Genomic DNA, 12,142 nt, shown 5'->3' on the forward strand with positions numbered 1-12,142 from the left:
CCGGTTGAAATAAACAGTGCATTTGGTATTTGAATAATCTGAGTATTTTGCAGGACATCACAAGAACTTTTCATTTATTGTACTTTCAAAAGATAATGTACATTTGCTAATATGTACAAACATTCAGAAAGAGAATACCATTAAACAACCCAACAACAGCACCACATTGATTGTAACAGTTTGAAAGTCTGTAAATTGTGCCGAATGACTATACTCAATTTTATTTTTTTTTAATTTCGTTTTTGTTTGTCCTTTTAGAAATTTTATTTAAATTGGGAGTATTTTATTTCTTTTGTCCTGCAATAAACTTGCTTTGTCTTTTAAATTGATGATTAAATTTCTACCAAATGTTTTTTTTAATTGAATACATATCCTTGAAATATGCTCTCAGTTATAAAATGTAGTGCAAGCTTGCGTTAACATATAAATGTTTAATCTAATCCAGCTATGTTCTTGATTGAAAAATACAAATATATGCTTGTTAAACAAAGCATTTAATAATACCGAACTCGAACATTGAAATTGAACTTTCACAAATATAAACCAAGTAACAGAGCATAAAGTAACTGTTTATATTCCTAAGTAGGTACATGAACTTGATGAGGAAAATTGGTGTCAAACATGATTTGCATAGCTATGTCTTATACGACAGTTGATTATAAAAGTTCAGAACTCTGTTATATTGCTTTTTCATAAACTAAGCATTGATATGATAACGTTTTCATATGTGTAATAAATGGTACACAAGCCATAATTTCTCGACCGGGCTGATATCCCATATCAGGGGCAACTCGTGCACAACACCCATAACAGTGCATCTCCCGTTAAGTTACTTCCGGTATTTCTGGTACTGTTTGTTAACTTTTCCATTTTGGCGTCAAATATTTTCAATTATGACGTGAACATTTTTCGGGAATCTTTGTGATGTTCATCAACGGCGGACAAATAGCGATCAGGTGTAGGGATCCAGTGGTAATTAGTTATCAAAGGTACCAGGATTATATTTAGAACGCCAGACGCGCGTTTCGTCTACATAAGACTCACCAGTGACGCTCATCTATAATACTAAAATTACGAGGTCCAATTTGTCAGCCGTCATCACGTAAAAACGACGAATCAAATAATTCAACTGCATATATAACTAATATAGTACAAAAAGAGGGACGAAAGATACTAAAGGGACAGTCAAACTCATAAATCTAAAACAAACTGACAACGCCATGGCTAAAAATGAAAAAGACAAACAGAAAAACAATAGTACACATGACACAACATAGAAAACTAAAGAATAAACAACACGAACCCCACCAAAAACTAGGGTGATCTCAGGTGCTCCGGAAGGGTAAGCAGATCCTGCTCCACATGCGACACCCGTCGTGTTGCTTATGTGATAACAAATCCGGTAAATAGTATAATTCGGTAGGTCAAATTCATGAAAGGGAAGGGGATTGTAGTTACGACGTAAGGATATAGTACGCAGGTGTAGATTAAAAATTGCACCACTCCAGGCCTTTTCCACGTAATTGATATTGCCAATAATTAAGAAGTTCCGGGTTCGATTCCGATACCGAAACCAATAGTATATTCACCTGTTACCGATTACCTTATCTGTACGTTCCGCATCTGACAGGCGCACCACCAAACGGTGTATTCGGGATTAATATGCTTTATACACGGGTCATAATCACAGGATTGACACTACTCAATTGTCAAATTGTTACCCATTGTAGTATTTTAATCAGTAAGAATACAAAATTAAGGCTTGCGCATAGTTATAGCATTTTTATCTGTTAGAATACTAAAATAAGGCTTGCGCATAATTATATACTTCAATTCAGTCATGGACCTGCAATATCACGGGTGTGTTCTAGTGTATATAATATTTATAAAGCCAAACAAGTACAAAGTTGAAGAGCATGGAGGATCCAAAATTCCCAAATGTTGTGCCAAATACGGTTAAGGTTATCTATGTCTGAGATAAGAAAATCCTTAGTTTTTCGAAAAATTCAAAGTTTTGTAACAGGAAATGTATTAAAATGACCACATTATTGATATTCATGTCAACACCGAAGTGTTGACTACTGTGCTGGAGATACCCTCGGTAAATCTGTTTGTACAGAACTAAAAAAAGATTTTCAAAATGATGATAGTTTATCATGGATTTGCAGGATCTACATGATCTATGTTACCATGAATATATATGGATGTAGTGGTGCTAATGTTGGACAATTGAAGTGTATATTATGTTGCATGCATAATTTTGATGTTTGTTTTAAAGTTTTTGATTGTTTTAAATGTTTAATTTGAAACCTATAGAATTTTTGATGGTATTAGACAAAGGTGTCCCTTGAGTTCGATAATTTTTGTTAAAGCTATAGAGATTCTGGCATGTAGAATAATATCTAATAGAATGTATTAAAGGATTTGAAATCAAACTTGATTCTATAACACATAGTCTTAAAATCTCACAACTTGCATATGATACTACTCTCTTAAATCAAAACAAGAAATAAGCCTTGCATTAAATTTAAGGTGGTATGGGTGTCTTTCGCCATCTTGGATTGTAAAAAACAGCGAATCTAAGGTCCATATTTTCTATCAAGTTAGCAAAATCTGATGCAGGAATGCAGGTTTTTAATGTGAATTTTCATTTAAAAGAACCAATTTATAAGAATATAACTTATAAATATTAATATTTTTACAAGTGTAGATTATTTTTGGTTGTTTTTTAATATTTTCAAATTGGCAATTCAAGGGGAGGTAACTCTAAAACAGAGCATTTTCTGAAGGACTCTACATGAAATTTTCCTATTTTGTCTTTTAGCCGGAAAAAACGTACGGTGACCCTATCTTTTCTTTTGATATTCTCAAAGCATTGTATGGAAGCAATCTTTTCCTAATTTATTTTACAATTCTATCATTTTGTTTAGTTTCTACTCAAAAAATGTTTTTTTTTCTGTATAATCCATATAAAATTTGTCATTTTGTCACAACCTGTACATGTAGCTTGAGAAAATGCGCGGTGACCTATCATTTTTATAATATTTGAACATGTATCAATAGATACTACATTTTGACAAAGTATGAACAAATTCTACAATTTTTATTTTAGACTCCCATACCACTTTAATTAAGGAATTTGGAACACTATTTTGTCTTAAACTTAATAAATAAAAATGAAGTAACATGGCTAGGTTAATTAAACTATCTGAAGATACATATACAAACATTAGTTGGAATAAAGCCCCATTTAAAAGTGTATGTGTATATGTTGGAACTAATAAAGTTGAATGCCATATTAATTAAATACAGAAAATATTTTAGGAAGTAGAAAAAAGCAATTGCAAATGGAAGAAGAGAAAGCTCACAATGATTGCACGAATAACAGTAATACAAATAGTTATTATATACCAAACATAACCGTTTTAGCATCAGTGACCAATTTATAAAAAGACTTTCTAACACAATTTGAAAAACTAATATTTAACTATATATGGCAAAACAAAAATGAGAAAATCAAGAGATCTACTCTCTGTAATGATTATCATGAAGGAGGTTTTAACATGATTGCCATAGGTAGTCATATAACATCAATCCATATATCTTGGGTTAAAAGGTTAACAACAGAAGACTTTTTAAATTGGAAGGGTATACCTTCATATTTAACAAATTTGTAGCTAACTTTGCTTGATTTCACATGAACCCTGAAAATATATATGACAAACCAAATTTAAAAAAAAAAACTATGCCAGAATTTGATTTAGAAATATTGAAAAATTGGTATAAAGCACATGATAATTCCAAGATAGGCAAGGGGTTGCATTTCAAAAGTATAAGACAGCAATTTATTTGGGGTAATCAATTAAATTAAATGGTAAAAGTCTTGTTTTAATTTTCCAAACTGGATAGAAAGTGACATTTTGTTATTAATGATATCATAGATAAACAAGTTAATATCTCACAAAAAGTAATCTAGATAGCAGAACTTTCTACACTAAAATCTGCAATCAAAAAGGAATAAAAAATCATGTGAAATCAAATCAATCAATTTTAAATATAGTTCAAATAGACATAAATCTTTACTAGAAGCAAAAATACAAAGCCAAATTAATTTGCATTAAAAAATTAAAAGCTAAAAATATATATAGAGAATATCATATGGCTTTTTCAATATCGCATCCGTATCAACCCGAGACACCAATATAATCTCAAGAGCTCTGCTCGAGGGATTATATTTTTTAAGGGTTGATATGGTGTGTGATATTGAAAAAGCCATATCATATACACTTTATTATATACATAACCTTAAGTAGATGTCTTTAATGTAACATGACGTCATACGGATAAGGAGGTTTGAAATGACGTCATACAGATTAGGGATTTGATAAAGCCTTTGCAACAGTGACTGTAATCGATGACGTGACGTCATACAGAATAAAGGTATGATAAAGCTTTTGCAACCGTGCTGATATCGATATCATCAAGGGTGGCTGATACAGCAAGCTTGCCAATGACTGCTTAACACAAATCATTTATCTGAATTTACTACTAATTATCACATATTTTGTACTGGTATGTACGTTTTTGCATGGCCAATAATAGCCGGAAGTCAAGGTTGGTTATCAGCCCTCGGGGCCGATATCGATATCAGCCCTCGAAATCCATATCAAGCCCCCGAGTTTAACTTCCGGTAAACTGTCAATCAAAGACTCTTTGTAAACAAGTTGAACACAATGAACATGATGAAAAGAAATTTAGAAAGTTCCGAATCTGCTGTAGAAGAAAAAAGTAGGAAAGTCGTTTAATATTTGCAATTCTTAGAATTAATATATTTATTGTTAATTATTTCTGAAACTTTTCACAAAACGTTGTTTACCTACTGTGATACGAACCTTTTTTTTTTAACTCACAGTGATACATTTTTTATTTTATTTTCGTTAAATATCTTTTTGATTTTTGATGAAATATCAAATATAATTTGGTGTAGGCTATTTGTTCTCTCTGGCTTAAAAAAATATGTGATACATAGATTATTACATGTCATTTTTCATATGGTCCCTGGTATCAGCCCACGACCCATATCAAGCCCTCGGGCTTAAGCCCTCTGGCTTGATATAGGAGTCTAGGGCTGATACCAGGGACCATATGAAAAATGCCATGTAATAATCTATAATTATATAATAAATAACTATAGCAATGGTAAATAAAGTGACACATCTGTTGGTTTCATAAAATGGAAAAAAATATTCAATCTAAATTCCTCAAATCAAATACATGACATATTTAACTTAACATTCCACCAGTTAATCGATAACAAACTAAAAATGTTTAGGTGGAAATTCATCAATTATATATTACCATGTATGCAACTGCTTTATTAATGGAAAATAATGAAGGTCAATCAATGTCATATATCATGCATATATATGTCACTAAGTAGACAATTATAATATTTTTTTTAAAGAGTGTGAATTGTTACAAGAAATTTGGATTAAGGTTGGGTTACCACTAGATAAAATAAAAATAGGTACACAAATTTTATCAATGCAAAATGTAATACTTGGTTACAAAACTCATGACAGTTTATATTTTGATAATAATGTGTTGTTAACAATTGTTTTTATTTGCTGCTTATAAAGGCAATTATGCATCAGAGTTAAAACACAAGTACATAGGTGTATACAGGGTTTTTAAATTATAATTCTTAGAATGGTATGAAAATAGTTTACTCTTAGACAGAAAATGTAGTAAATTTAAATATTTCTTATTCACCGCCATGTAACTCAATAGGTGAGGTGTGCACGTACTCATAGTTGAGTAGTTGTGTGACAAGGAGTGTGTGTAAGTTTTGTGACCAATTGTGTGTGTAGGTACATTGTATACATGTATGTGTGTGTCTCTGTTTATATGAAAGTTAAGACATAACACTCGTAGAGCAATATAATATTTTTCATTTATGTTTTATTTATACTGGTTCTCTGTTTACACGAAACGATTGGGAATAATTTATACAAAGTATCAACAAAATCTTATTCTTTATCCATGTTTTTGACCATGTTAACTTACCATTAGAAATTGTCAACAATGTTTGATACTCATATATAGGCGAATGCATCAAGTTTTTCAGTATTCTGTAGCGCATTCAAGTTATCGTTAAAGAAAACAAAACAGTTTTTTCATAAAATTTAAAACTTACCAAACAAGTTAATAATATTCCAACATACAAGAATGAATAATAAACACTTGTTCGAGATACATAATAAACACCTATACCACGTGATATACAATTAAAATAAGTAGAAAAACGTGACCAGAGAGAACGTATGTTTTCCGAATTTGTAGCCATGCAGATTTTGTAAACTATATAGATTGTAATATTCTATTAACAATTTTTGAAACTTATAAAAAGTTTATCTTGCGAATCCCCTTGTTCATTTGATAACTCTCACACAGGGTTAAACCTATTTGAAAGTTGTACCTTTTAGGGTATTTGTAAACAACCATTTGTGCAATAAATTATTTCATTTGTTTATTTGCTCACAGAAACTGAAGTATATGATAAAGAGATTAATACATGGTATTTTCCATATCGGACCGGGTATCATCCCTCGACCCATATCAGCACATCGACTTCATCTCGGGGTGATATGAGGTCTCTGGATGATATGAAAAGGCCATGTATTAATCTCTTTATAATGTTGTGAGCAACCCAAACTAACATAATCGGTAAACGCAACAATAGTTTGGATTTCCAACTGTGTTAGCATACAACACAGACATACAAACACAACTGACTTAAACATAATTCAACTAACATTACATAAATTGCACAAAGATGCCTACACAAAAGGTTTGGTAGTTGATAGTTCCTATGGTATAGTATACTATATATTCCTTCATGAAGTAACATGTTTTGCAGAATGACGAATTGGTCTAAGTACTTACTACTGTAAACACTAGCCAATGAACACTGAGATTGTTAGTTAAAAATCCGCTCATGCAGGTGCACTCGACTGCAATCTAAATTGACTAGAATTGTCATTTTTCCTATCAAATGTGGGTGGTCTTCTCCGGGCTTCTTCCACCAGTTAAAACTGGCCGCCACGAAAAAGCCCCAAAAGAGGTGTTTAAAAATTGTGTTAAAACACTAAACATTAATCAATCGATCAGAATGTTAACAACAATATTACCAATCATTACCTTTGGACACAGATGCATCTTGATTGATAGAATACCAAATAACGACAAGAGTCGAACGACTAAAATGGGTACAGAGTGAACTTTGAAGTGAATAATATGATGTCCAACGTCAAGAGCTCGAATCTATAACGCAAGACTATTTTATTGTAGCTGTAAGGGGGACACATACTATTTCTCATTACTTAACTTTCGACCAGGTCTTTAATGTATTTCAGTGTGCATTTTCTTTATCTACACTAATTTTTCTTAATATTTTCCACATTTATATGTTCATACTATAGATTCTACCATAAAATGTTTGATTCCATACTGCAATCTGCAGTGAAGACATGTCTATCGATGTTCCCTCATAAGATGCGTAACTGTTAAAACATCCAACCCTGATTGACCCTAAAAGTGGTTCATTCTTAAAGAAAATATAAATTGTATACATACATTTTAGTGAGTGCTGGTAGGTCTTTAAATGCCTCTGTGTCTATTGTGGTTACCCAATGGTGACTCAAATCTCTGGAAAGAAATAATATGTATATAGTGTTATGCGTTTACTGTTCTGCATTGGCTAGAGGTACAGGGGGAGAGTTGGGATCTCACAAACATTTTTAACCCCGTCGCATTTTTGCGCCTGTCCCAAGTCAGGAGCATCTGATCTGTGTTAGTCTTGCAATATTTTAATTTAAGTTTCTTGTGTACAATTTGAAAATTAGTATGGCGTTCATTATTACTGAACTAGTATATATTTGTTTAGGGGCTAGCTGAAGGACGCCTCTGGGTGCGGGCATTTCTCGTTACATTGAAAACCTGTTGGTGACCTTCTGCTGTTGTCTGCTCTATAGGCGGGTTGTTGTCATTTTGGCACATTCCCCATTTCATTCTCAATTTAATGCTTTAGTGTACTACAGATTTTCCTGACATACGGACATTAGCCAAACATATGAATCTAATCGGACAGTTACATGCCAGGGTAGGCATTTCGTAAAATACTTAACGTAAGTATTAACTTTGTATTGCAAGATTATAATCATCATAAACTAGAATTTTCGTCAATATCAAGGATTTTCTAAGTACAACCACATTTGTCATGGAAAACGAAAGAAATTAAGGTAGCACAATACAAAGATTGTTTTACTTCCAATCACTAACCTTTGAAATGCTGCAACTTTCTTATGAATGCATAGAAAATAATAAAAGAGGCATATATAGATAGATAAAAGATTAATCTTTTAAATGAATGCAATATTTTTATTATGCAATCATTATGTTATCAATTATTATGTAATTAGTGGCAAAATCTAGGTAGGTTCACTTAAATGAATTCATCTCTATCATTTCTTTAACTATACACAAAATTTTAACGAAATCTTATTCAACACATCATGGGCTTCAAAATGGTGTCTCAGATTGTCTCTATGGTATTCCATTCTCTCATTAATCTCTAATAAGTGTAAACATCCTAACCACATTAAAGAAGATAATGTTTAATTAGGTGTAAAATTTGTTCTATACGTTCTATCTGAAATCTGAGACACTCTTTTGTAGATAATGGCCATAGAAACAACATATAATAAAATCAACCCTCTAGGGATACCTATGAAGAAGTTAATTTCATTTGAAAGTGGAAATTTGGTGAAAAATATTTTAGACACAGGTAACATTATAATTGGTTACATAATTGTTACATAATACTAACATTGCATTAATTTGAAAGAGTATTTTGCTAGCTATCCAAAACTACCACTTTTATATATGTTCAAGCATTATTAAAAAAGTGACAGCATTTTAAAACTTGAGAGTTAAGAGTTAAAATCTTTGTATTGTGCTACCTTAATAAGGCATTTTTTTTATTTCCTTGTCATACAATTACGAAAATACACTTAGCATTGATGTTCATTCTTTCATTTTTCTATTAATCTATTTCTTTGAGTCAATTTTGGCAGAAACGTTTTTAAAGGATATTTCGAATAAAATTTCAGAAATACTAAATACTAAAAAAAATCATCAATCACAAAAATACTGAACTCCGAGGGAAATTCTGAAAGGAAAGTCACAAATCAAATGGCAAAAATCAAGAGCGCAAACACATCAAACGACTGTCATATTCCTTACTTTGGTAGAGATTTATAACAGATGATGGGGTTGATTTTCAAATTATGTATAAAATTCCTGAAAAATATGTGAATTCAATAACCCAAAAGGAAGAAAATAAATAGTTCTTAACTTCCAGGTAAATACAAAACGGAAAGTCCCTTATAAAATGACAAATTCAACATCTTAAATACATATCAAACAAATAGAAACAATTGTTTTTTTTCTGATTTGATATTGTCATTTCTTATGTAGAAAATAGTGGCTTCGACCGGGTTTATTGCTGGTTTAACCTCTGACTTGTATAAGCGTTGCAAAAAATATATCATATAGCAAACAGTCAATGCAGTTTATGCTCCCCAACGTTATGTTTCAGTGCAATATGCTGATAATTGTTTTCTCCAAAAAGAACAAATAATGAGTTACTGTTGTGAACATTATTTCTAAACAACGTTGTACAGTTTCCCGGATTTTGCAAGCTGATGACGTTGATGAGGACTTTTGTTTTGGAGACGTTAGACACGGGGTGTGGTGAAGTAAGGACACGAAAAGAAAGGATTTTATAGTATGCTGTATTGAAGTGGTTTATAGAATATAGAGCTCCAGTGATTTAATACATCGGTCTGGCTTGTTATTATTCGTATATATTCAAATGAGCAATCCTTGGACATACTCTTAACTTTTCCGTCAGAAGAACTGTTCCATAGCATAGCATATATTTACGGACTTTATTCAGATTACCATTAAGTTTTCAGGAACTGTGACATTTTATACCGATTTGTGATCATAATTTTATATGTGTTAATTAAATCATCATTTTCTACAACTTTCTCCGTTATCTCAAATATTTGTAGCTGAACATTATAATTCTATTTTCGATATTTGTTTATGAAAAGAATCCACCGCTCGGACATTCCTCTTTTCATAACACTGGTGGCAGCGAACTTACCTACGTTTTGTGACAAGTAAATTGTGTTTTTAAATAAGATAAGAATAACGTTGGATTGAAGTATTTGAATACTGTATAGAAAGTTACCGTGTGCAGTATGAAGTGTGGATTTTACTGAAGCAAAAGACAACCGATTTTTTCAAAAAGAGGAGGAAATTGATATAAAAACAATGACAGATTCATATTCTCTTCAATTTGATGGAACAGGTTCATTTGAGGGATTTTGGATGCAGTTTTCAATTTATGCAGAACGTAATTGCTGGGACAATTATGACAAGGTTTGTTATTTTTTAATTGCATTGAGGAACCAAGCGTTAGAATACTCAGCACACTTGCCTATTGATATTCGTACTAATATTGAGAAACTGTATTCTTCTATGAAATGGCGATTTGGGGATAATGAAACACCCGGGATGTGCCGACTTAGACTGAGAAATGTGTCAAAATCGGAAGATGAATCTATTCAGGAATATGTTTGTAGAGTTGAGATTATGGTAAGGAAATCGTTTCCTGGAATAGACAATAATTTGTTGGTAAAGCTCACTACAGAATATGCTTTATCGGGATATACTGATTCCAGCGTAGCGTTGAATGTAATGATTAAGCAACCTGTCAACATTGGCGAGATTATAGAGGAAATGTATTGGCAGGAACTTTGTAAAGAGACTTTTCGTAAAGATACAGGGAATTCAAAACAACATGAAAATTTAAATAGTGACTTTTGTAAAAGAACGTGTGAAACCACGGATTTGCATTGTGTTTCGTCCATTAAGAAAGTGAGGACTTCTGTGAAGAAAATAAAGTGTTCAAAATGCAAAGAGAGAGGACATGTTAGACGGACATGCCCTAAAATAAAATTAATAGACCTGGTGACTGTTGGAAATCGTTTGAGGAAATGTATAAACAAACCAGAGATGAGAGACAAAGAACTGACATCTGGCAATATATTTAGTAAGGAATTGTGTTGTGCTAATGTAAAACGTTTGAAAGCATGTACTAAGAAATTCAAAATTCTTGATTCTAAACAGTCAGCCAATAGAATTAGGAGACATGGAGTTTGTTGTTTGTAGTATTACGATTATTATACATACGTGGTCTGATGACCTGTTATTTATTTCGAGGACGAAATTGTTTTAAAAAGGAGGGCAGTGTTGTGAACATTATTTCTAAACAACGTTGTACAGTTTCCCGGATTTTGCAAGCTGATGACGTTGATGAGGACTTTTGTTTTGGAGACGTTAGACACGGGGTGTGGTGAAGTAAGGACACGAAAAGAAAGGATTTTATAGTATGCTGTATTGAAGTGGTTTATAGAATATAGAGCTCCAGTGATTTAATACATCGGTCTGGCTTGTTATTATTCGTATATATTCAAATGAGCAATCCTTGGACATACTCTTAACTTTTCCGTCAGAAGAACTGTTCCATAGCATAGCATATATTTACGGACTTTATTCAGATTACCATTAAGTTTTCAGGAACTGTGACATTTTATACCGATTTGTGATCATAATTTTATATGTGTTAATTAAATCATCATTTTCTACAACTTTCTCCGTTATCTCAAATATTTGTAGCTGAACATTATAATTCTATTTTCGATATTTGTTTATGAAAAGAATCCACCGCTCGGACATTCCTCTTTTCATAACAGTTACCCTCTTAAAGCTGGATTTAAGATAAAGTTAGTAAAATGTTTGTGTTAAACCATTAACTGTTAATACAAAATATGTTACTTTTGTCAATTCTTCAATTGCTTTGATGGCGACTGAGGCTATAGTCTTGTTAAATAGTCAATATTTCTGCTCATGCCCGGATTTTTAAAAAAAAAATTATTATTTTACGACGATAAAAATGACAGATAAGCAAGGTTTCTCTGAATCATACAACTTTTTTAAAAGAAGAACAAAA

Source organism: Mytilus edulis, chromosome 3, assembly GCF_963676685.1.
Source record: "Mytilus edulis chromosome 3, xbMytEdul2.2, whole genome shotgun sequence".
NCBI classification, from domain to species: domain Eukaryota; kingdom Metazoa; phylum Mollusca; class Bivalvia; order Mytilida; family Mytilidae; genus Mytilus; species Mytilus edulis.